Raw genomic sequence first — 25,212 nt, forward strand, 5'->3', positions numbered from 1 at the left:
AAAAGAAAACCGGTCGATTTCGGGTCAACCCGTGGTGACCTGATATGACCCGATATGACCCGTTTACGAATTAAAAATAATTTAATAAACATAAAAATAATTTTATCTAACTAAACTAAGTTATTCTTTTTTTCAAAGGCATTAATTACTTAATCCTAAACGAATTTATTTAATTTGTGTGAAGTTGAAATTATTATACTTGGACAAATAATATATTATATTATTTTTCACTTTTGTATTGTTTTAATTTATTTTATATTTTGCTTGGGATAAAACACTTTTACGGTGTTTAATTTATTTTAGATTTGATTTGGAATCATTTATTTAAATTTTTATTACTTGATTATGTAATTAGTTTTGTGAGAAATTGATTTTATTAGAAATTACAGTGATAAATTAATAAATTAAAATTAAGTTTCGGGTCATTTCGGGTCGACCCGCCGCCCCGTAAACCTGAAATTTTCGGGTTCGGGTCAGCATACCTGACCCGTCACGGGTTGGCGGGTCGGGGTTCGGGTCAACAGATTTTCTGGCGGGTCTGTTGACCCGAACCCGACCCGCCAACCTGATTTGGACCCGAATTGCCACCCCTAACTGCAAGCGTGAAGGATTGATTTCATGATAATTTAGAGTTGCGGGATGAGGGAAAAAAACAGGGTGCAAATCAATAACAAAAAAAAATATAAAGTAAATAAATAAAAGGATAAGAGGAAAATGCTTGAATTGACGCTTAAAATGAATTTCGGTCTAGAAAAGCCACACTGCTTCGCAGGACGGGGTAGTTTAAAAGAATAAAGCGAAAGGAACATGGCGGGTGCGATCATACCAGCATTAATGCACCGGATCCCATCAGAACTCCGAAGTTAAGCGTGCTTGGGCGAGAGTAGTACTAGGATGGGTGACCCCCTGGGAAGTCCTCGTGTTGCACCCCTTTCTTTTTTGTTTCGAAATCCAAATTTCCTATTCGTTCTTTATCCTGTAGTAATTTAGCTCCGTCGGAACGATTGCTTAATATTTTGCTTCTTGTCGAAGCGTGAAGGAGGATCTGAAGGCGCGAGACAAATCAGGAACGGTACGGCTCGATCAAAGCCCGGATCGTCGCTCAAATTTGTCGGCGCAAATGTATCACCGCAACTAGGGGTGGCAATTTTCGACACGACCTGAAAACACGACACGAACCTAACACGAAATTAATGGGTTTGGGTTGAGGTTTCGGGAATTGGGGTTGGACCCGATGAACCCGAAAAGAAAACCGGTCGATTTCGGGTCAACCCGTGGTGACCTGATATGACCCGATATGACCTGTTTACGAATTAAAAATAATTTAATAAACATAAAAATAATTTTATCTAACTAAACTAAGTTATTCTTTTTTTCAAAGGCATTAATTACTTAATCCTAAACGAATTTATTTAATTTGTGTGAAGTTGAAATTATTATACTTGGACAAATAATATATTATATTATTTTTCACTTTTGTATTGTTTTAATTTATTTTATATTTTGCTTGGGATAAAACACTTTTACGGTGTTTAATTTATTTTAGATTTGATTTGGAATCATTTATTTAAATTTTTATTACTTGATTATGTAATTAGTTTTGTGAGAAATTGATTTTATTAGAAATTACAGTGATAAATTAATAAATTAAAATTAAGTTTCGGGTCATTTCGGGTCGACCCGCCGCCCCGTAAACCTGAAATTTTCGGGTTCGGGTCAGCATACCTGACCCGTCACGGGTTGGCGGGTCGGGGTTCGGGTCAACAGATTTTCTGGCGGGTCTGTTGACCCGAACCCGACCCGCCAACCTGATTTGGACCCGAATTGCCACCCCTAACTGCAAGCGTGAAGGATTGATTTCATGATAATTTAGAGTTGCGGGATGAGGGAAAAAAACAGGGTGCAAATCAATAACAAAAAAAAATATAAAGTAAATAAATAAAAGGATAAGAGGAAAATGCTTGAATTGACGCTTAAAATGAATTTCGGTCTAGAAAAGCCACACTGCTTCGCAGGACGGGGTAGTTTAAAAGAATAAAGCGAAAGGAACATGGCGGGTGCGATCATACCAGCACTAATGCACCGGATCCCATCAGAACTCCGAAGTTAAGCGTGCTTGGGCGAGAGTAGTACTAGGATGGGTGACCCCCTGGGAAGTCCTCGTGTTGCACCCCTCTCTTTTTTGTTTCGAAATCCAAATTTCCTATTCGTTCTTTATCCTGTAGTAATTTAGCTCCGTCGGAACGATTGCTTAATATTTTGCTTCTTGTCGAAGCGTGAAGGAGGATCTGAAGGCGCGAGACAAATCAGGAACGGTACGGCTCGATCAAAGCCCGGATCGTCGCTCAAATTTGTCGGCGCAAATGTATCACCGCAACTAGGGGTGGCAATTTTCGACACGACCTGAAAACACGACACGAACCTAACACGAAATTAATGGGTTTGGGTTGAGGTTTCGGGAATTCGGGTCAGAATCGGGTTGGACCCGATGAACCCGAAAAGAAAACCGGTCGATTTCGGGTCAACCCGTGGTGACCTGATATGACCCGATATGACCCGTTTACGAATTAAAAATAATTTAATAAACATAAAAATAATTTTATCTAACTAAACTAAGTTATTCTTTTTTTCAAAGGCATTAATTACTTAATCCTAAACGAATTTATTTAATTTGTGTGAAGTTGAAATTATTATACTTGGACAAATAATATATTATATTATTTTTCACTTTTGTATTGTTTTAATTTATTTTATATTTTGCTTGGGATAAAACACTTTTACGGTGTTTAATTTATTTTAGATTTGATTTGGAATCATTTATTTAAATTTTTATTACTTGATTATGTAATTAGTTTTGTGAGAAATTGATTTTATTAGAAATTACAGTGATAAATTAATAAATTAAAATTAAGTTTCGGGTCATTTCGGGTCGACCCGCCGCCCCGTAAACCTGAAATTTTCGGTTTCGGGTCAGCATACCTGACCCGTCACGGGTTGGCGGGTCGGGGTTCGGGTCAACAGATTTTCTGGCGGGTCTGTTGACCCGAACCCGACCCGCCAACCTGATTTGGACCCGAATTGCCACCCCTAACTGCAAGCGTGAAGGATTGATTTCATGATAATTTAGAGTTGCGGGATGAGGGAAAAAAACAGGGTGCAAATCAATAACAAAAAAAAATATAAAGTAAATAAATAAAAGCATAAGAGGAAAATGCTTGAATTGACGCTTAAAATGAATTTCGGTCTAGAAAAGCCACACTGCTTCGCAGGACGGGGTAGTTTAAAAGAATAAAGCGAAAGGAACATGGCGGGTGCGATCATACCAGCACTAATGCACCGGATCCCATCAGAACTCCGAAGTTAAGCGTTCTTGGGCGAGAGTAGTACTAGGATGGGTGACCCCCTGGGAAGTCCTCGTGTTGCACCCCTCTCTTTTTTGTTTCGAAATCCAAATTTCCTATTCGTTCTTTATCCTGTAGTAATTTAGCTCCGTCGGAACGATTGCTTAATATTTTGCTTCTTGTCGAAGCGTGAAGGAGGATCTGAAGGCGCGAGACAAATCAGGAACGGTACGGCTCGATCAAAGCCCGGATCGTCGCTCAAATTTGTCGGCGCAAATGTATCACCGCAACTAGGGGTGGCAATTTTCGACACGACCTGAAAACACGACACGAACCTAACACGAAATTAATGGGTTTGGGTTGAGGTTTCGGGAATTCGGGTCAGAATCGGGTTGGACCCGATGAACCCGAAAAGAAAACCGGTCGATTCCGGGTCAACCAGTGGTGACCTGATATGACCCGTTTACGAATTAAAAATAATTTAATAAACATAAAAATAATTTTATCTAACTAAACTAAGTTATTCTTTTTTTCAAAGGCATTAATTACTTAATCCTAAACGAATTTATTTAATTTGTGTGAAGTTGAAATTATTATACTTGGACAAATAATATATTATATTATTTTTCACTTTTGTATTGTTTTAATTTATTTTATATTTTGCTTGGGATAAAACACTTTTACGGTGTTTAATTTATTTTAGATTTGATTTGGAATCATTTATTTAAATTTTTATTACTTGATTATGTAATTAGTTTTGTGAGAAATTGATTTTATTAGAAATTACAGTGATAAATTAATAAATTAAAATTAAGTTTCGGGTCATTTCGGGTCGACCCGCCGCCCCGTAAACCTGAAATTTTCGGTTTCGGGTCAGCATACCTGACCCGTCACGGGTTGGCGGGTCGGGGTTCGGGTCAACAGATTTTCTGGCGGGTCTGTTGACCCGAACCCGACCCGCCAACCTGATTTGGACCCGAATTGCCACCCCTAACTGCAAGCGTGAAGGATTGATTTCATGATAATTTAGAGTTGCGGGATGAGGGAAAAAAACAGGGTGCAAATCAATAACAAAAAAAAATATAAAGTAAATAAATAAAAGGATAAGAGGAAAATGCTTGAATTGACGCTTAAAATGAATTTCGGTCTAGAAAAGCCACACTGCTTCGCAGGACGGGGTAGTTTAAAAGAATAAAGCGAAAGGAACATGGCGGGTGCGATCATACCAGCACTAATGCACCGGATCCCATCAGAACTCCGAAGTTAAGCGTGCTTGGGCGAGAGTAGTACTAGGATGGGTGACCCCCTGGGAAGTCCTCGTGTTGCACCCCTCTCTTTTTTGTTTCGAAATCCAAATTTCCTATTCGTTCTTTATCCTGTAGTAATTTAGCTCCGTCGGAACGATTGCTTAATATTTTGCTTCTTGTCGAAGCGTGAAGGAGGATCTGAAGGCGCGAGACAAATCAGGAACGGTACGGCTCGATCAAAGCCCGGATCGTCGCTCAAATTTGTCGGCGCAAATGTATCACCGCAACTAGGGGTGGCAATTTTCGACACGACCTGAAAACACGACACGAACCTAACACGAAATTAATGGGTTTGGGTTGAGGTTTCGGGAATTCGGGTCAGAATCGGGTTGGACCCGATGAACCCGAAAAGAAAACCGGTCGATTTCGGGTCAACCCGTGGTGACTTGATATGACCCGTTTACGAATTAAAAATAATTTAATAAACATAAAAATAATTTTATCTAACTAAACTAAGTTATTCTTTTTTTCAAAGGCATTAATTACTTAATCCTAAACGAATTTATTTAATTTGTGTGAAGTTGAAATTATTATACTTGGACAAATAATATATTATATTATTTTTCACTTTTGTATTGTTTTAATTTATTTTATATTTTGCTTGGGATAAAACACTTTTACGGTGTTTAATTTATTTTAGATTTGATTTGGAATCATTTATTTAAATTTTTATTACTTGATTATGTAATTAGTTTTGTGAGAAATTGATTTTATCAGAAATTACAGTGATAAATTAATAAATTAAAATTAAGTTTCGGGTCATTTCGGGTCGACCCGCCGCCCCGTAAACCTGAAATTTTCGGGTTCGGGTCAGCATACCTGACCCGTTACGGGTTGGCGGGTCGGGGTTCGGGTCAACAGATTTTCTGGCGGGTCTGTTGACCCGAACCCGACCCGCCAACCTGATTTGGACCCGAATTGCCACCCCTAACTGCAAGCGTGAAGGATTGATTTCATGATAATTTAGAGTTGCGGGATGAGGGAAAAAAACAGGGTGCAAATCAATAACAAAAAAAAATATAAAGTAAATAAATAAAAGGATAAGAGGAAAATGCTTGAATTGACGCTTAAAATGAATTTCGGTCTAGAAAAGCCACACTGCTTCGCAGGACGGGGTAGTTTAAAAGAATAAAGCGAAAGGAACATGGCGGGTGCGATCATACCAGCACTAATGCACCGGATCCCATCAGAACTCCGAAGTTAAGCGTGCTTGGGCGAGAGTAGTACTAGGATGGGTGACCCCCTGGGAAGTCCTCGTGTTGCACCCCTCTCTTTTTTGTTTCGAAATCCAAATTTCCTATTCGTTCTTTATCCTGTAGTAATTTAGCTCCGTCGGAACGATTGCTTAATATTTTGCTTCTTGTCGAAGCGTGAAGGAGGATCTGAAGGCGCGAGACAAATCAGGAACGGTACGGCTCGATCAAAGCCCGGATCGTCGCTCAAATTTGTCGGCGCAAATGTATCACCGCAACTAGGGGTGGCAATTTTCGACACGACCTGAAAACACGACACGAACCTAACACGAAATTAATGGGTTTGGGTTGAGGTTTCGGGAATTCGGGTCAGAATCGGGTTGGACCCGATGAACCCGAAAAGAAAACCGGTCGATTTCGGGTCAACCCGTGGTGACCTGATATGACCCGTTTACGAATTAAAAATAATTTAATAAACATAAAAATAATTTTATCTAACTAAACTAAGTTATTCTTTTTTTCAAAGGCATTAATTACTTAATCCTAAACGAATTTATTTAATTTGTGTGAAGTTGAAATTATTATACTTGGACAAATAATATATTATATTATTTTTCACTTTTGTATTGTTTTAATTTATTTTATATTTTGCTTGGGATAAAACACTTTTACGGTGTTTAATTTATTTTAGATTTGATTTGGAATCATTTATTTAAATTTTTATTACTTGATTATGTAATTAGTTTTGTGAGAAATTGATTTTATCAGAAATTACAGTGATAAATTAATAAATTAAAATTAAGTTTCGGGTCATTTCGGGTCGACCCGCCGCCCCGTAAACCTGAAATTTTCGGGTTCGGGTCAGCATACCTGACCCGTCACGGGTTGGCGGGTCGGGGTTCGGGTCAACAGATTTTCTGGCGGGTCTGTTGACCCGAACCCGACCCGCCAACCTGATTTGGACCCGAATTGCCACCCCTAACTGCAAGCGTGAAGGATTGATTTCATGATAATTTAGAGTTGCGGGATGAGGGAAAAAAACAGGGTGCAAATCAATAACAAAAAAAAATATAAAGTAAATAAATAAAAGGATAAGAGGAAAATGCTTGAATTGACGCTTAAAATGAATTTCGGTCTAGAAAAGCCACACTGCTTCGCAGGACGGGGTAGTTTAAAAGAATAAAGCGAAAGGAACATGGCGGGTGCGATCATACCAGCACTAATGCACCGGATCCCATCAGAACTCCGAAGTTAAGCGTGCTTGGGCGAGAGTAGTACTAGGATGGGTGACCCCCTGGGAAGTCCTCGTGTTGCACCCCTCTCTTTTTTGTTTCGAAATCCAAATTTCCTATTCGTTCTTTATCCTGTAGTAATTTAGCTCCGTCGGAACGATTGCTTAATATTTTGCTTCTTGTCGAAGCGTGAAGGAGGATCTGAAGGCGCGAGACAAATCAGGAACGGTACGGCTCGATCAAAGACCGGATCGTCGCTCAAATTTGTCGGCGCAAATGTATCACCGCAACTAGGGGTGGCAATTTTCGACACGACCTGAAAACACGACACGAACCTAACACGAAATTAATGGGTTTGGGTTGAGGTTTCGGGAATTCGGGTCAGAATCGGGTTGGACCCGATGAACCCGAAAAGAAAACCGGTCGATTTCGGGTCAACCCGTGGTGACCTGATATGACTCGTTTACGAATTAAAAATAATTTAATAAACATAAAAATAATTTTATCTAACTAAACTAAGTTATTCTTTTTTTCAAAGGCATTAATTACTTAATCCTAAACGAATTTATTTAATTTGTGTGAAGTTGAAATTATTATACTTGGACAAATAATATATTATATTATTTTTCACTTTTGTATTGTTTTAATTTATTTTATATTTTGCTTGGGATAAAACACTTTTACGGTGTTTAATTTATTTTAGATTTGATTTGGAATCATTTATTTAAATTTTTATTACTTGATTATGTAATTAGTTTTGTGAGAAATTGATTTTATCAGAAATTACAGTGATAAATTAATAAATTAAAATTAAGTTTCGGGTCATTTCGGGTCGACCCGCCGCCCCGTAAACCTGAAATTTTCGGGTTCGGGTCAGCATACCTGACCCGTCACGGGTTGGCGGGTCGGGGTTCGGGTCAACAGATTTTCTGGCGGGTCTGTTGACCCGAACCCGACCCGCCAACCTGATTTGGACCCGAATTGCCACCCCTAACTGCAAGCGTGAAGGATTGATTTCATGATAATTTAGAGTTGCGGGATGAGGGAAAAAAACAGGGTGCAAATCAATAACAAAAAAAAATATAAAGTAAATAAATAAAAGGATAAGAGGAAAATGCTTGAATTGACGCTTAAAATGAATTTCGGTCTAGAAAAGCCACACTGCTTCGCAGGACGGGGTAGTTTAAAAGAATAAAGCGAAAGGAACATGGCGGGTGCGATCATACCAGCACTAATGCACCGGATCCCATCAGAACTCCGAAGTTAAGCGTGCTTGGGCGAGAGTAGTACTAGGATGGGTGACCCCCTGGGAAGTCCTCGTGTTGCACCCCTCTCTTTTTTGTTTCGAAATCCAAATTTCCTATTCGTTCTTTATCCTGTAGTAATTTAGCTCCGTCGGAACGATTGTTTAATATTTTGCTTCTTGTCGAAGCGTGAAGGAGGATCTGAAGGCGCGAGACAAATCAGGAACGGTACGGCTCGATCAAAGCCCGGATCGTCGCTCAAATTTGTCGGCGCAAATGTATCACCGCAACTAGGGGTGGCAATTTTCGACACGACCTGAAAACACGACACGAACCTAACACGAAATTAATGGGTTTGGGTTGAGGTTTCGGGAATTCGGGTCAGAATCGGGTTGGACCCGATGAACCCGAAAAGAAAACCGGTCGATTTCGGGTCAACCCGTGGTGACCTGATATGACCCGATATGACCCGTTTACGAATTAAAAATAATTTAATAAACATAAAAATAATTTTATCTAACTAAACTAAGTTATTCTTTTTTTCAAAGGCATTAATTACTTAATCCTAAACGAATTTATTTAATTTGTGTGAAGTTGAAATTATTATACTTGGACAAATAATATATTATATTATTTTTCACTTTTGTATTGTTTTAATTTATTTTATATTTTGCTTGGGATAAAACACTTTTACGGTGTTTAATTTATTTTAGATTTGATTTGGAATCATTTATTTAAATTTTTATTACTTGATTATGTAATTAGTTTTGTGAGAAATTGATTTTATCAGAAATTACAGTGATAAATTAATAAATTAAAATTAAGTTTCGGGTCATTTCGGGTCGACCCGCCGCCCCGTAAACCTGAAATTTTCGGTTTCGGGTCAGCATACCTGACCCGTCACGGGTTGGCGGGTCGGGGTTCGGGTCAACAGATTTTCTGGCGGGTCTGTTGACCCGAACCCGACCCGCCAACCTGATTTGGACCCGAATTGCCACCCCTAACTGCAAGCGTGAAGGATTGATTTCATGATAATTTAGAGTTGCGGGATGAGGGAAAAAAACAGGGTGCAAATCAATAACAAAAAAAAATATAAAGTAAATAAATAAAAGGATAAGAGGAAAATGCTTGAATTGACGCTTAAAATGAATTTCGGTCTAGAAAAGCCACACTGCTTCGCAGGACGGGGTAGTTTAAAAGAATAAAGCGAAAGGAACATGGCGGGTGCGATCATACCAGCACTAATGCACCGGATCCCATCAGAACTCCGAAGTTAAGCGTGCTTGGGCGAGAGTAGTACTAGGATGGGTGACCCCCTGGGAAGTCCTCGTGTTGCACCCCTCTCTTTTTTGTTTCGAAATCCAAATTTCCTATTCGTTCTTTATCCTGTAGTAATTTAGCTCCGTCGGAACGATTGCTTAATATTTTGCTTCTTGTCGAAGCGTGAAGGAGGATCTGAAGGCGCGAGACAAATCAGGAACGGTACGGCTCGATCAAAGCCCGGATCGTCGCTCAAATTTGTCGGCGCAAATGTATCACCGCAACTAGGGGTGGCAATTTTCGACACGACCTGAAAACACGACACGAACCTAACACGAAATTAATGGGTTTGGGTTGAGGTTTCGGGAATTCGGGTCAGAATCGGGTTGGACCCGATGAACCCGAAAAGAAAACCGGTCGATTTCGGGTCAACCCGTGGTGACTTGATATGACCCGTTTACGAATTAAAAATAATTTAATAAACATAAAAATAATTTTATCTAACTAAACTAAGTTATTCTTTTTTTCAAAGGCATTAATTACTTAATCCTAAACGAATTTATTTAATTTGTGTGAAGTTGAAATTATTATACTTGGACAAATAATATATTATATTATTTTTCACTTTTGTATAGTTTTAATTTATTTTATATTTTGCTTGGGATAAAACACTTTTACGGTGTTTAATTTATTTTAGATTTGATTTGGAATCATTTATTTAAATTTTTATTACTTGATTATGTAATTAGTTTTGTGAGAAATTGATTTTATCAGAAATTACAGTGATAAATTAATAAATTAAAATTAAGTTTCGGGTCATTTCGGGTCGACCCGCCGCCCCGTAAACCTGAAATTTTCGGGTTCGGGTCAGCATACCTGACCCGTCACGGGTTGGCGGGTCGGGGTTCGGGTCAACAGATTTTCTGGCGGGTCTGTTGACCCGAACCCGACCCGCCAACCTGATTTGGACCCGAATTGCCACCCCTAACTGCAAGCGTGAAGGATTGATTTCATGATAATTTAGAGTTGCGGGATGAGGGAAAAAAACAGGGTGCAAATCAATAACAAAAAAAAATATAAAGTAAATAAATAAAAGGATAAGAGGAAAATGCTTGAATTGACGCTTAAAATGAATTTCGGTCTAGAAAAGCCACACTGCTTCGCAGGACGGGGTAGTTTAAAAGAATAAAGCGAAAGGAACATGGCGGGTGCGATCATACCAGCACTAATGCACCGGATCCCATCAGAACTCCGAAGTTAAGCGTGCTTGGGCGAGAGTAGTACTAGGATGGGTGACCCCCTGGGAAGTCCTCGTGTTGCACCCCTCTCTTTTTTGTTTCGAAATCCAAATTTCCTATTCGTTCTTTATCCTGTAGTAATTTAGCTCCGTCGGAACGATTGCTTAATATTTTGCTTCTTGTCGAAGCGTGAAGGAGGATCTGAAGGCGCGAGACAAATCAGGAACGGTACGGCTCGATCAAAGCCCGGATCGTCGCTCAAATTTGTCGGCGCAAATGTATCACCGCAACTAGGGGTGGCAATTTTCGACACGACCTGAAAACACGACACGAACCTAACACGAAATTAATGGGTTTGGGTTGAGGTTTCGGGAATTCGGGTCAGAATCGGGTTGGACCCGATGAACCCGAAAAGAAAACCGGTCGATTTCGGGTCAACCCGTGGTGACCTGATATGACCCGTTTACGAATTAAAAATAATTTAATAAACATAAAAATAATTTTATCTAACTAAACTAAGTTATTCTTTTTTTCAAAGGCATTAATTACTTAATCCTAAACGAATTTATTTAATTTGTGTGAAGTTGAAATTATTATACTTGGACAAATAATATATTATATTATTTTTCACTTTTGTATAGTTTTAATTTATTTTATATTTTGCTTGGGATAAAACACTTTTACGGTGTTTAATTTATTTTAGATTTGATTTGGAATCATTTATTTAAATTTTTATTACTTGATTATGTAATTAGTTTTGTGAGAAATTGATTTTATCAGAAATTACAGTGATAAATTAATAAATTAAAATTAAGTTTCGGGTCATTTCGGGTCGACCCGCCGCCCCGTAAACCTGAAATTTTCGGGTTCGGGTCAGCATACCTGACCCGTCACGGGTTGGCGGGTCGGGGTTCGGGTCAACAGATTTTCTGGCGGGTCTGTTGACCCGAACCCGACCCGCCAACCTGATTTGGACCCGAATTGCCACCCCTAACTGCAAGCGTGAAGGATTGATTTCATGATAATTTAGAGTTGCGGGATGAGGGAAAAAAACAGGGTGCAAATCAATAACAAAAAAAAATATAAAGTAAATAAATAAAAGGATAAGAGGAAAATGCTTGAATTGACGCTTAAAATGAATTTCGGTCTAGAAAAGCCACACTGCTTCGCAGGACGGGGTAGTTTAAAAGAATAAATCGAAAGGAACATGGCGGGTGCGATCATACCAGCACTAATGCACCGGATCCCATCAGAACTCCGAAGTTAAGCGTGCTTGGGCGAGAGTAGTACTAGGATGGGTGACCCCCTGGGAAGTCCTCGTGTTGCACCCCTCTCTTTTTTGTTTCGAAATCCAAATTTCCTATTCGTTCTTTATCCTGTAGTAATTTAGCTCCGTCGGAACGATTGCTTAATATTTTGCTTCTTGTCGAAGCGTGAAGGAGGATCTGAAGGCGCGAGACAAATCAGGAACGGTACGGCTCGATCAAAGCCCGGATCGTCGCTCAAATTTGTCGGCGCAAATGTATCACCGCAACTAGGGGTGGCAATTTTCGACACGACCTGAAAACACGACACGAACCTAACACGAAATTAATGGGTTTGGGTTGAGGTTTCGGGAATTCGGGTCAGAATCGGGTTGGACCCGATGAACCCGAAAAGAAAACCGGTCGATTTCGGGTCAACCCGTGGTGACCTGATATGACCCGATATGACCCGTTTACGAATTAAAAATAATTTAATAAACATAAAAATAATTTTATCTAACTAAACTAAGTTATTCTTTTTTTCAAAGGCATTAATTACTTAATCCTAAACGAATTTATTTAATTTGTGTGAAGTTGAAATTATTATACTTGGACAAATAATATATTATATTATTTTTCACTTTTGTATTGTTTTAATTTATTTTATATTTTGCTTGGGATAAAACACTTTTACGGTGTTTAATTTATTTTAGATTTGATTTGGAATCATTTATTTAAATTTTTATTACTTGATTATGTAATTAGTTTTGTGAGAAATTGATTTTATTAGAAATTACAGTGATAAATTAATAAATTAAAATTAAGTTTCGGGTCATTTCGGGTCGACCCGCCGCCCCGTAAACCTGAAATTTTCGGGTTCGGGTCAGCATACCTGACCCGTCACGGGTTGGCGGGTCGGGGTTCGGGTCAACAGATTTTCTGGCGGGTCTGTTGACCCGAACCCGACCCGCCAACCTGATTTGGACCCGAATTGCCACCCCTAACTGCAAGCGTGAAGGATTGATTTCATGATAATTTAGAGTTGCGGGATGAGGGAAAAAAACAGGGTGCAAATCAATAACAAAAAAAAATATAAAGTAAATAAATAAAAGGATAAGAGGAAAATGCTTGAATTGACGCTTAAAATGAATTTCGGTCTAGAAAAGCCACACTGCTTCGCAGGACGGGGTAGTTTAAAAGAATAAAGCGAAAGGAACATGGCGGGTGCGATCATACCAGCATTAATGCACCGGATCCCATCAGAACTCCGAAGTTAAGCGTGCTTGGGCGAGAGTAGTACTAGGATGGGTGACCCCCTGGGAAGTCCTCGTGTTGCACCCCTTTCTTTTTTGTTTCGAAATCCAAATTTCCTATTCGTTCTTTATCCTGTAGTAATTTAGCTCCGTCGGAACGATTGCTTAATATTTTGCTTCTTGTCGAAGCGTGAAGGAGGATCTGAAGGCGCGAGACAAATCAGGAACGGTACGGCTCGATCAAAGCCCGGATCGTCGCTCAAATTTGTCGGCGCAAATGTATCACCGCAACTAGGGGTGGCAATTTTCGACACGACCTGAAAACACGACACGAACCTAACACGAAATTAATGGGTTTGGGTTGAGGTTTCGGGAATTGGGGTTGGACCCGATGAACCCGAAAAGAAAACCGGTCGATTTCGGGTCAACCCGTGGTGACCTGATATGACCCGATATGACCCGTTTACGAATTAAAAATAATTTAATAAACATAAAAATAATTTTATCTAACTAAACTAAGTTATTCTTTTTTTCAAAGGCATTAATTACTTAATCCTAAACGAATTTATTTAATTTGTGTGAAGTTGAAATTATTATACTTGGACAAATAATATATTATATTATTTTTCACTTTTGTATTGTTTTAATTTATTTTATATTTTGCTTGGGATAAAACACTTTTACGGTGTTTAATTTATTTTAGATTTGATTTGGAATCATTTATTTAAATTTTTATTACTTGATTATGTAATTAGTTTTGTGAGAAATTGATTTTATCAGAAATTACAGTGATAAATTAATAAATTAAAATTAAGTTTCGGGTCATTTCGGGTCGACCCGCCGCCCCGTAAACCTGAAATTTTCGGTTTCGGGTCAGCATACCTGACCCGTCACGGGTTGGCGGGTCGGGGTTCGGGTCAACAGATTTTCTGGCGGGTCTGTTGACCCGAACCCGACCCGCCAACCTGATTTGGACCCGAATTGCCACCCCTAACTGCAAGCGTGAAGGATTGATTTCATGATAATTTAGAGTTGCGGGATGAGGGAAAAAAACAGGGTGCAAATCAATAACAAAAAAAAATATAAAGTAAATAAATAAAAGGATAAGAGGAAAATGCTTGAATTGACGCTTAAAATGAATTTCGGTCTAGAAAAGCCACACTGCTTCGCAGGACGGGGTAGTTTAAAAGAATAAAGCGAAAGGAACATGGCGGGTGCGATCATACCAGCACTAATGCACCGGATCCCATCAGAACTCCGAAGTTAAGCGTGCTTGGGCGAGAGTAGTACTAGGATGGGTGACCCCCTGGGAAGTCCTCGTGTTGCACCCCTCTCTTTTTTGTTTCGAAATCCAAATTTCCTATTCGTTCTTTATCCTGTAGTAATTTAGCTCCGTCGGAACGATTGCTTAATATTTTGCTTCTTGTCGAAGCGTGAAGGAGGATCTGAAGGCGCGAGACAAATCAGGAACGGTACGGCTCGATCAAAGCCCGGATCGTCGCTCAAATTTGTCGGCGCAAATGTATCACCGCAACTAGGGGTGGCAATTTTCGACACGACCTGAAAACACGACACGAACCTAACACGAAATTAATGGGTTTGGGTTGAGGTTTCGGGAATTCGGGTTGGACCCGATGAACCCGAAAAGAAAACCGGTCGATTTCGGGTCAACCCGTGGTGACCTGATATGACCCGATATGACCCGTTTACGAATTAAAAATAATTTAATAAACATAAAAATAATTTTATCTAACTAAACTAAGTTATTCTTTTTTTCAAAGGCATTAATTACTTAATCCTAAACGAATTTATTTAATTTGTGTGAAGTTGAAATTATTATACTTGGACAAATAATATATTATATTATTTTTCACTTTTGTATTGTTTTAATTTATTTTATATTTTGCTTGGGATAAAACACTTTTACGGTGTTTAATTTATTTTAGATTTGATTTGGAATCATTTATTTAAATTTTTATTACTTGATTATGTAATTAGTTTTGTGAGAAATTGATTTTATTAGAAATTACAGTGATAAATTAATAAATTAAAATTAAGTTTCGGGTCATTTCGGGTCGACCCGCCGCCCCGTAAACCTGAAATTTTCGGGTTCGGGTCAGCATACCTGACCCGTCACGGGTTGGCGGGTCGGGGTTCGGGTCAACAGATTTTCTGGCGGGTCTGTTGACCCGAACCCGACCCGCCAACCTGATTTGGACCCGAATTGCCACCCCTAACTGCAAGCGTGAAGGATTGATTTCATGATAATTTAGAGTTGCGGGATGAGGGAAAAAAACAGGGTGCAAATCAATAACAAAAAAAAATATAAAGTAAATAAATAAAAGGATAAGAGGAAAATGCTTGAATTGACGCTTAAAATGAATTTCGGTCTAGAAAAGCCACACTGCTTCGCAGGACGGGGTAGTTTAAAAGAATAAAGCGAAAGGAACATGGCGGGTGCGATCATACCAGCATTAATGCACCGGATCCCATCAGAACTCCGAAGTTAAGCGTGCTTGGGCGAGAGTAGTACTAGGATGGGTGACCCCCTGGGAAGTCCTCGTGTTGCACCTCTCTCTTTTTTGTTTCGAAATCCAAATTTCCTATTCGTTCTTTATCCTGTAGTAATTTAGCTCCGTCGGAACGATTGCTTAATATTTTGCTTCTTGTCGAAGCGTGAAGGAGGATCTGAAGGCGCGAGACAAATCAGGAACGGTACGGCTCGATCAAAGCCCGGATCGTCGCTCAAATTTGTCGGCGCAAATGTATCACCGCAACTAGGGGTGGCAATTTTCGACACGACCTGAAAACACGACACGAACCTAACACGAAATTAATGGGTTTGGGTTGAGGTTTCGGGAATTCGGGTCAGAATCGGGTTGGACCCGATGAACCCGAAAAGAAAACCGGTCGATTTCGGGTCAACCCGTGGTGACCTGATATGACCCGTTTACGAATTAAAAATAATTTAATAAACATAAAAATAATTTTATCTAACTAAACTAAGTTATTCTTTTTTTCAAAGGCATTAATTACTTAATCCTAAACGAATTTATTTAATTTGTGTGAAGTTGAAATTATTATACTTGGACAAATAATATATTATATTATTTTTCACTTTTGTATTGTTTTAATTTATTTTATATTTTGCTTGGGATAAAACACTTTTACGGTGTTTAATTTATTTTAGATTTGATTTGGAATCATTTATTTAAATTTTTATTACTTGATTATGTAATTAGTTTTGTGAGAAATTGATTTTATCAGAAATTACAGTGATAAATTAATAAATTAAAATTAAGTTTCGGGTCATTTCGGGTCGACCCGCCGCCCCGTAAACCTGAAATTTTCGGGTTCGGGTCAGCATACCTGACCCGTCACGGGTTGGAGGGTCGGGGTTCGGGTCAACAGATTTTCTGGCGGGTCTGTTGACCCGAACCCGACCCGCCAACCTGATTTGGACCCGAATTGCCACCCCTAACTGCAAGCGTGAAGGATTGATTTCATGATAATTTAGAGTTGCGGGATGAGGGAAAAAAACAGGGTGCAAATCAATAACAAAAAAAAATATAAAGTAAATAAATAAAAGGATAAGAGGAAAATGCTTGAATTGACGCTTAAAATGAATTTCGGTCTAGAAAAGCCACACTGCTTCGCAGGACGGGGTAGTTTAAAAGAATAAAGCGAAAGGAACATGGCGGGTGCGATCATACCAGCACTAATGCACCGGATCCCATCAGAACTCCGAAGTTAAGCGTGCTTGGGCGAGAGTAGTACTAGGATGGGTGACCCCCTGGGAAGTCCTCGTGTTGCACCCCTCTCTTTTTTGTTTCGAAATCCAAATTTCCTATTCGTTCTTTATCCTGTAGTAATTTAGCTCCGTCGGAACGATTGCTTAATATTTTGCTTCTTGTCGAAGCGTGAAGGAGGATCTGAAGGCGCGAGACAAATCAGGAACGGTACGGCTCGATCAAAGCCCGGATCGTCGCTCAAATTTGTCGGCGCAAATGTATCACCGCAACTAGGGGTGGCAATTTTCGACACGACATGAAAACACGACACGAACCTAACACGAAATTAATGGGTTTGGGTTGAGGTTTCGGGAATTCGGGTCAGAATCGGGTTGGACCCGATGAACCCGAAAAGAAAACCGGTCGATTTCGGGTCAACCCGTGGTGACCTGATATGACCCGTTTACGAATTAAAAATAATTTAATAAACATAAAAATAATTTTATCTAACTAAACTAAGTTATTCTTTTTTTCAAAGGCATTAATTACTTAATCCTAAACGAATTTATTTAATTTGTGTGAAGTTGAAATTATTATACTTGGACAAATAATATATTATATTATTTTTCACTTTTGTATAGTTTTAATTTATTTTATATTTTGCTTGGGATAAAACACTTTTACGGTGTTTAATTTATTTTAGATTTGATTTGGAATCATTTATTTAAATTTTTATTACTTGATTATGTAATTAGTTTTGTGAGAAATTGATTTTATCAGAAATTACAGTGATAAATTAATAAATTAAAATTAAGTTTCGGGTCATTTCGGGTCGACCCGCCGCCCCGTAAACCTGAAATTTTCGGGTTCGGGTCAGCATACCTGACCCGTCACGGGTTGGCGGGTCGGGGTTCGGGTCAACAGATTTTCTGGCGGGTCTGTTGACCCGAACCCGACCCGCCAACCTGATTTGGACCCGAATTGCCACCCCTAACTGCAAGCGTGAAGGATTGATTTCATGATAATTTAGAGTTGCGGGATGAGGGAAAAAAACAGGGTGCAAATCAATAACAAAAAAAAATATAAAGTAAATAAATAAAAGGATAAGAGGAAAATGCTTGAATTGACGCTTAAAATGAATTTCGGTCTAGAAAAGCCACACTGCTTCGCAGGACGGGGTAGTTTAAAAGAATAAAGCGAAAGGAACATGGCGGGTGCGATCATACCAGCACTAATGCACCGGATCCCATCAGAACTCCGAAGTTAAGCGTGCTTGGGCGAGAGTAGTACTAGGATGGGTGACCCCCTGGGAAGTCCTCGTGTTGCACCCCTCTCTTTTTTGTTTCGAAATCCAAATTTCCTATTCGTTCTTTATCCTGTAGTAATTTAGCTCCGTCGGAACGATTGCTTAATATTTTGCTTCTTGTCGAAGCGTGAAGGAGGATCTGAAGGCGCGAGACAAATCAGGAACGGTACGGCTCGATCAAAGCCCGGATCGTCGCTCAAATTTGTCGGCGCAAATGTATCACCGCAACTAGGGGTGGCAATTTTCGACACGACCTGAAAACACGACACGAACCTAACACGAAATTAATGGGTTTGGGTTGAGGTTTCGGGAATTCGGGTTGGACCCGATGAACCCGAAAAGAAAACCGGTCGATTTCGGGTCAACCCGTGGTGACCTGATATGACCCGATATGACCCGTTTACGAATTAAAAATAATTTAATAAACATAAAAATAATTTTATCTAACTAAACTAAGTTATTCTTTTTTTCAAAGGCATTAATTACTTAATCCTAAACGAATTTATTTAATTTGTGTGAAGTTGAAATTATTATACTTGGACAAATAATATATTATATTATTTTTCACTTTTGTATTGTTTTAATTTATTTTATATTTTGCTTGGGATAAAACACTTTTACGGTGTTTAATTTATTTTAGATTTGATTTGGAATCATTTATTTAAATTTTTATTACTTGATTATGTAATTAGTTTTGTGAGAAATTGATTTTATTAGAAATTACAGTGATAAATTAATAAATTAAAATTAAGTTTCGGGTCATTTCGGGTCGACCCGCCGCCCCGTAAACCTGAAATTTTCGGGTTCGGGTCAGCATACCTGACCCGTCACGGGTTGGCGGGTCGGGGTTCGGGTCAACAGATTTTCTGGCGGGTCTGTTGACCCGAACCCGACCCGCCAACCTGATTTGGACCCGAATTGCCACCCCTAACTGCAAGCGTGAAGGATTGATTTCATGATAATTTAGAGTTGCGGGATGAGGGAAAAAAACAGGGTGCAAATCAATAACAAAAAAAAATATAAAGTAAATAAATAAAAGGATAAGAGGAAAATGCTTGAATTGACGCTTAAAATGAATTTCGGTCTAGAAAAGCCACACTGCTTCGCAGGACGGGGTAGTTTAAAAGAATAAAGCGAAAGGAACATGGCGGGTGCGATCATACCAGCATTAATGCACCGGATCCCATCAGAACTCCGAAGTTAAGCGTGCTTGGGCGAGAGTAGTACTAGGATGGGTGACCCCCTGGGAAGTCCTCGTGTTGCACCTCTCTCTTTTTTGTTTCGAAATCCAAATTTCCTATTCGTTCTTTATCCTGTAGTAATTTAGCTCCGTCGGAACGATTGCTTAATATTTTGCTTCTTGTCGAAGCGTGAAGGAGGATCTGAAGGCGCGAGACAAATCAGGAACGGTACGGCTCGATCAAAGCCCGGATCGTCGCTCAAATTTGTCGGCGCAAATGTATCACCGCAACTAGGGGTGGCAATTTTCGACACGACCTGAAAACACGACACGAACCTAACACGAAATTAATGGGTTTGGGTTGAGGTTTCGGGAATTCGGGTCAGAATCGGGTTGGACCCGATGAACCCGAAAAGAAAACCGGTCGATTTCGGGTCAACCCGTGGTGACCTGATATGACCCGTTTACGAATTAAAAATAATTTAATAAACATAAAAATAATTTTATCTAACTAAACTAAGTTATTCTTTTTTTCAAAGGCATTAATTACTTAATCCTAAACGAATTTATTTAATTTGTGTGAAGTTGAAATTATTATACTTGGACAAATAATATATTATATTATTTTTCACTTTTGTATTGTTTTAATTTATTTTATATTTTGCTTGGGATAAAACACTTTTACGGTGTTTAATTTATTTTAGATTTGATTTGGAATCATTTATTTAAATTTTTATTACTTGATTATGTAATTAGTTTTGTGAGAAATTGATTTTATCAGAAATTACAGTGATAAATTAATAAATTAAAATTAAGTTTCGGGTCATTTCGGGTCGACCCGCCGCCCCGTAAACCTGAAATTTTCGGGTTCGGGTCAGCATACCTGACCCGTCACGGGTTGGCGGGTCGGGGTTCGGGTCAACAGATTTTCTGGCGGGTCTGTTGACCCGAACCCGACCCGCCAACCTGATTTGGACCCGAATTGCCACCCCTAACTGCAAGCGTGAAGGATTGATTTCATGATAATTTAGAGTTGCGGGATGAGGGAAAAAAACAGGGTGCAAATCAATAACAAAAAAAAATATAAAGTAAATAAATAAAAGGATAAGAGGAAAATGCTTGAATTGACGCTTAAAATGAATTTCGGTCTAGAAAAGCCACACTGCTTCGCAGGACGGGGTAGTTTAAAAGAATAAAGCGAAAGGAACATGGCGGGTGCGATCATACCAGCACTAATGCACCGGATCCCATCAGAACTCCGAAGTTAAGCGTGCTTGGGCGAGAGTAGTACTAGGATGGGTGACCCCCTGGGAAGTCCTCGTGTTGCACCCCTCTCTTTTTTGTTTCGAAATCCAAATTTCCTATTCGTTCTTTATCCTGTAGTAATTTAGCTCCGTCGGAACGATTGCTTAATATTTTGCTTCTTGTCGAAGCGTGAAGGAGGATCTGAAGGCGCGAGACAAATCAGGAACGGTACGGCTCGATCAAAGCCCGGATCGTCGCTCAAATTTGTCGGCGCAAATGTATCACCGCAACTAGGGGTGGCAATTTTCGACACGACATGAAAACACGACACGAACCTAACACGAAATTAATGGGTTTGGGTTGAGGTTTCGGGAATTCGGGTCAGAATCGGGTTGGACCCGATGAACCCGAAAAGAAAACCGGTCGATTTCGGGTCAACCCGTGGTGACCTGATATGACCCGTTTACGAATTAAAAATAATTTAATAAACATAAAAATAATTTTATCTAACTAAACTAAGTTATTCTTTTTTTCAAAGGCATTAATTACTTAATCCTAAACGAATTTATTTAATTTGTGTGAAGTTGAAATTATTATACTTGGACAAATAATATATTATATTATTTTTCACTTTTGTATAGTTTTAATTTATTTTATATTTTGCTTGGGATAAAACACTTTTACGGTGTTTAATTTATTTTAGATTTGATTTGGAATCATTTATTTAAATTTTTATTACTTGATTATGTAATTAGTTTTGTGAGAAATTGATTTTATCAGAAATTACAGTGATAAATTAATAAATTAAAATTAAGTTTCGGGTCATTTCGGGTCGACCCGCCGCCCCGTAAACCTGAAATTTTCGGGTTCGGGTCAGCATACCTGACCCGTCACGGGTTGGCGGGTCGGGGTTCGGGTCAACAGATTTTCTGGCGGGTCTGTTGACCCGAACCCGACCCGCCAACCTGATTTGGACCCGAATTGCCACCCCTAACTGCAAGCGTGAAGGATTGATTTCATGATAATTTAGAGTTGCGGGATGAGGGAAAAAAACAGGGTGCAAATCAATAACAAAAAAAAATATAAAGTAAATAAATAAAAGGATAAGAGGAAAATGCTTGAATTGACGCTTAAAATGAATTTCGGTCTAGAAAAGCCACACTGCTTCGCAGGACGGGGTAGTTTAAAAGAATAAAGCGAAAGGAACATGGCGGGTGCGATCATACCAGCACTAATGCACCGGATCCCATCAGAACTCCGAAGTTAAGCGTGCTTGGGCGAGAGTAGTACTAGGATGGGTGACCCCCTGGGAAGTCCTCGTGTTGCACCCCTCTCTTTTTTGTTTCGAAATCCAAATTTCCTATTCGTTCTTTATCCTGTAGTAATTTAGCTCCGTCGGAACGATTGCTTAATATTTTGCTTCTTGTCGAAGCGTGAAGGAGGATCTGAAGGCGCGAGACAAATCAGGAACGGTACGGCTCGATCAAAGCCCGGATCGTCGCTCAAATTTGTCGGCGCAAATGTATCACCGCAACTAGGGGTGGCAATTTTCGACACGACCTGAAAACACGACACGAACCTAACACGAAATTAATGGGTTTGGGTTGAGGTTTCGGGAATTCGGGTCAGAATCGGGTTGGACCCGATGAACCCGAAAAGAAAACCGGTCGATTTCGGGTCAACCCGTGGTGACCTGATATGACCCGATATGACCCGTTTACGAATTAAAAATAATTTAATAAACATAAAAATAATTTTATCTAACTAAACTAAGTTATTCTTTTTTTCAAAGGCATTAATTACTTAATCCTAAACGAATTTATTTAATTTGTGTGAAGTTGAAATTATTATACTTGGACAAATAATATATTATATTATTTTTCACTTTTGTATTGTTTTAATTTATTTTATATTTTGCTTGGGATAAAACACTTTTACGGTGTTTAATTTATTTTAGATTTGATTTGGAATCATTTATTTAAATTTTTATTACTTGATTATGTAATTAGTTTTGTGAGAAATTGATTTTATTAGAAATTACAGTGATAAATTAATAAATTAAAATTAAGTTTCGGGTCATTTCGGGTCGACCCGCCGCCCCGTAAACCTGAAATTTTCGGGTTCGGGTCAGCATACCTGACCCGTCACGGGTTGGCGGGTCGGGGTTCGGGTCAACAGATTTTCTGGCGGGTCTGTTGACCCGAACCCGACCCGCCAACCTGATTTGGACCCGAATTGCCACCCCTAACTGCAAGCGTGAAGGATTGATTTCATGATAATTTAGAGTTGCGGGATGAGGGAAAAAAACAGGGTGCAAATCAATAACAAAAAAAAATATAAAGTAAATAAATAAAAGGATAAGAGGAAAATGCTTGAATTGACGCTTAAAATGAATTTCGGTCTAGAAAAGCCACACTGCTTCGCAGGACGGGGTAGTTTAAAAGAATAAAGCGAAAGGAACATGGCGGGTGCGATCATACCAGCACTAATGCACCGGATCCCATCAGAACTCCGAAGTTAAGCGTGCTTGGGCGAGAGTAGTACTAGGATGGGTGACCCCCTGGGAAGTCCTCGTGTTGCACCCCTCTCTTTTTTGTTTCGAAATCCAAATTTCCTATTCGTTCTTTATCCTGTAGTAATTTAGCTCCGTCGGAACGATTGCTTAATATTTTGCTTCTTGTCGAAGCGTGAAGGAGGATCTGAAGGCGCGAGACAAATCAGGAACGGTACGGCTCGATCAAAGCCCGGATCGTCGCTCAAATTTGTCGGCGCAAATGTATCACCGCAACTAGGGGTGGCAATTTTCGACACGACCTGAAAACACGACACGAACCTAACACGAAATTAATGGGTTTGGGTTGAGGTTTCGGGAATTCGGGTCAGAATCGGGTTGGACCCGATGAACCCGAAAAGAAAACCGGTCGATTTCGGGTCAACCCGTGGTGACCTGATATGACCCGATATGACCCGTTTACGAATTAAAAATAATTTAATAAACATAAAAATAATTTTATCTAACTAAACTAAGTTATTCTTTTTTTCAAAGGCATTAATTACTTAATCCTAAACGAATTTATTTAATTTGTGTGAAGTTGAAATTATTATACTTGGACAAATAATATATTATATTATTTTTCACTTTTGTATAGTTTTAATTTATTTTATATTTTGCTTGGGATAAAACACTTTTACGGTGTTTAATTTATTTTAGATTTGATTTGGAATCATTTATTTAAATTTTTATTACTTGATTATGTAATTAGTTTTGTGAGAAATTGATTTTATCAGAAATTACAGTGATAAATTAATAAATTAAAATTAAGTTTCGGGTCATTTCGGGTCGACCCGCCGCCCCGTAAACCTGAAATTTTCGGGTTCGGGTCAGCATACCTGACCCGTCACGGGTTGGCGGGTCGGGGTTCGGGTCAACAGATTTTCTGGCGGGTCTGTTGACCCGAACCCGACCCGCCAACCTGATTTGGACCCGAATTGCCACCCCTAACTGCAAGCGTGAAGGATTGATTTCATGATAATTTAGAGTTGCGGGATGAGGGAAAAAAACAGGGTGCAAATCAATAACAAAAAAAAATATAAAGTAAATAAATAAAAGGATAAGAGGAAAATGCTTGAATTGACGCTTAAAATGAATTTCGGTCTAGAAAAGCCACACTGCTTCGCAGGACGGGGTAGTTTAAAAGAATAAAGCGAAAGGAACATGGCGGGTGCGATCATACCAGCACTAATGCACCGGATCCCATCAGAACTCCGAAGTTAAGCGTGCTTGGGCGAGAGTAGTACTAGGATGGGTGACCCCCTGGGAAGTCCTCGTGTTGCACCCCTCTCTTTTTTGTTTCGAAATCCAAATTTCCTATTCGTTCTTTATCCTGTAGTAATTTAGCTCCGTCGGAACGATTGCTTAATATTTTGCTTCTTGTCGAAGCGTGAAGGAGGATCTGAAGGCGCGAGACAAATCAGGAACGGTACGGCTCGATCAAAGCCCGGATCGTCGCTCAAATTTGTCGGCGCAAATGTATCACCGCAACTAGGGGTGGCAATTTTCGACACGACCTGAAAACACGACACGAACCTAACACGAAATTAATGGGTTTGGGTTGAGGTTTCGGGAATTCGGGTCAGAATCGGGTTGGACCCGATGAACCCGAAAAGAAAACCGGTCGATTTCGGGTCAACCCGTGGTGACCTGATATGACTCGTTTACGAATTAAAAATAATTTAATAAACATAAAAATAATTTTATCTAACTAAACTAAGTTATTCTTTTTTTCAAAGGCATTAATTACTTAATCCTAAACGAATTTATTTAATTTGTGTGAAGTTGAAATTATTATACTTGGACAAATAATATATTATATTATTTTTCACTTTTGTATTGTTTTAATTTATTTTATATTTTGCTTGGGATAAAACACTTTTACGG

At 39.2% G+C, this 25,212-nt stretch overlaps 20 non-coding genes across 20 annotated transcripts; all 20 read left to right on the plus strand.

Annotated features, from left to right (window-relative positions):
• The first annotated feature begins 812 nt into the window (after positions 1–812).
• LOC140030294 (5S ribosomal RNA) lies at positions 813–931 on the plus strand. The gene has a single exon (XR_011834208.1). It is a non-coding gene; the product is annotated as a 5S ribosomal RNA (ribosomal RNA).
• A 1,124-nt stretch (positions 932–2,055) lies between these two features.
• On the plus strand, positions 2,056–2,174 carry LOC140026293 (5S ribosomal RNA). Its single transcript, XR_011830239.1, has one exon. It is a non-coding gene; the product is annotated as a 5S ribosomal RNA (ribosomal RNA).
• A 1,135-nt stretch (positions 2,175–3,309) lies between these two features.
• LOC140031013 (5S ribosomal RNA) lies at positions 3,310–3,428 on the plus strand. Its single transcript, XR_011834934.1, has one exon. It is a non-coding gene; the product is annotated as a 5S ribosomal RNA (ribosomal RNA).
• Positions 3,429–4,553: 1,125 nt separating this feature from the next.
• LOC140026297 (5S ribosomal RNA) lies at positions 4,554–4,672 on the plus strand. Its single transcript, XR_011830243.1, has one exon. It is a non-coding gene; the product is annotated as a 5S ribosomal RNA (ribosomal RNA).
• A 1,125-nt stretch (positions 4,673–5,797) lies between these two features.
• Positions 5,798–5,916, plus strand: LOC140026302 (5S ribosomal RNA). Its single transcript, XR_011830247.1, has one exon. It is a non-coding gene; the product is annotated as a 5S ribosomal RNA (ribosomal RNA).
• Positions 5,917–7,041: 1,125 nt separating this feature from the next.
• On the plus strand, positions 7,042–7,160 carry LOC140026305 (5S ribosomal RNA). The gene has a single exon (XR_011830250.1). It is a non-coding gene; the product is annotated as a 5S ribosomal RNA (ribosomal RNA).
• Positions 7,161–8,285: 1,125 nt separating this feature from the next.
• Positions 8,286–8,404, plus strand: LOC140026310 (5S ribosomal RNA). The gene has a single exon (XR_011830255.1). It is a non-coding gene; the product is annotated as a 5S ribosomal RNA (ribosomal RNA).
• Positions 8,405–9,539: 1,135 nt separating this feature from the next.
• On the plus strand, positions 9,540–9,658 carry LOC140026316 (5S ribosomal RNA). Its single transcript, XR_011830261.1, has one exon. It is a non-coding gene; the product is annotated as a 5S ribosomal RNA (ribosomal RNA).
• Positions 9,659–10,783: 1,125 nt separating this feature from the next.
• On the plus strand, positions 10,784–10,902 carry LOC140026322 (5S ribosomal RNA). Its single transcript, XR_011830267.1, has one exon. It is a non-coding gene; the product is annotated as a 5S ribosomal RNA (ribosomal RNA).
• Positions 10,903–12,027: 1,125 nt separating this feature from the next.
• Positions 12,028–12,146, plus strand: LOC140026333 (5S ribosomal RNA). The gene has a single exon (XR_011830278.1). It is a non-coding gene; the product is annotated as a 5S ribosomal RNA (ribosomal RNA).
• A 1,135-nt stretch (positions 12,147–13,281) lies between these two features.
• Positions 13,282–13,400, plus strand: LOC140030295 (5S ribosomal RNA). Its single transcript, XR_011834209.1, has one exon. It is a non-coding gene; the product is annotated as a 5S ribosomal RNA (ribosomal RNA).
• Positions 13,401–14,524: 1,124 nt separating this feature from the next.
• On the plus strand, positions 14,525–14,643 carry LOC140026344 (5S ribosomal RNA). Its single transcript, XR_011830289.1, has one exon. It is a non-coding gene; the product is annotated as a 5S ribosomal RNA (ribosomal RNA).
• A 1,124-nt stretch (positions 14,644–15,767) lies between these two features.
• LOC140030857 (5S ribosomal RNA) lies at positions 15,768–15,886 on the plus strand. Its single transcript, XR_011834776.1, has one exon. It is a non-coding gene; the product is annotated as a 5S ribosomal RNA (ribosomal RNA).
• Positions 15,887–17,011: 1,125 nt separating this feature from the next.
• LOC140026356 (5S ribosomal RNA) lies at positions 17,012–17,130 on the plus strand. Its single transcript, XR_011830301.1, has one exon. It is a non-coding gene; the product is annotated as a 5S ribosomal RNA (ribosomal RNA).
• Positions 17,131–18,255: 1,125 nt separating this feature from the next.
• On the plus strand, positions 18,256–18,374 carry LOC140026367 (5S ribosomal RNA). Its single transcript, XR_011830312.1, has one exon. It is a non-coding gene; the product is annotated as a 5S ribosomal RNA (ribosomal RNA).
• Positions 18,375–19,498: 1,124 nt separating this feature from the next.
• On the plus strand, positions 19,499–19,617 carry LOC140030858 (5S ribosomal RNA). The gene has a single exon (XR_011834777.1). It is a non-coding gene; the product is annotated as a 5S ribosomal RNA (ribosomal RNA).
• A 1,125-nt stretch (positions 19,618–20,742) lies between these two features.
• LOC140026379 (5S ribosomal RNA) lies at positions 20,743–20,861 on the plus strand. Its single transcript, XR_011830323.1, has one exon. It is a non-coding gene; the product is annotated as a 5S ribosomal RNA (ribosomal RNA).
• Positions 20,862–21,986: 1,125 nt separating this feature from the next.
• Positions 21,987–22,105, plus strand: LOC140026390 (5S ribosomal RNA). Its single transcript, XR_011830334.1, has one exon. It is a non-coding gene; the product is annotated as a 5S ribosomal RNA (ribosomal RNA).
• A 1,135-nt stretch (positions 22,106–23,240) lies between these two features.
• On the plus strand, positions 23,241–23,359 carry LOC140026401 (5S ribosomal RNA). The gene has a single exon (XR_011830345.1). It is a non-coding gene; the product is annotated as a 5S ribosomal RNA (ribosomal RNA).
• Positions 23,360–24,494: 1,135 nt separating this feature from the next.
• On the plus strand, positions 24,495–24,613 carry LOC140026412 (5S ribosomal RNA). Its single transcript, XR_011830356.1, has one exon. It is a non-coding gene; the product is annotated as a 5S ribosomal RNA (ribosomal RNA).
• Positions 24,614–25,212: the final 599 nt, after the last annotated feature.

This window comes from Coffea arabica, chromosome 11e (genome assembly GCF_036785885.1).
Source record: "Coffea arabica cultivar ET-39 chromosome 11e, Coffea Arabica ET-39 HiFi, whole genome shotgun sequence".
NCBI lineage: Eukaryota > Viridiplantae > Streptophyta > Magnoliopsida > Gentianales > Rubiaceae > Coffea > Coffea arabica.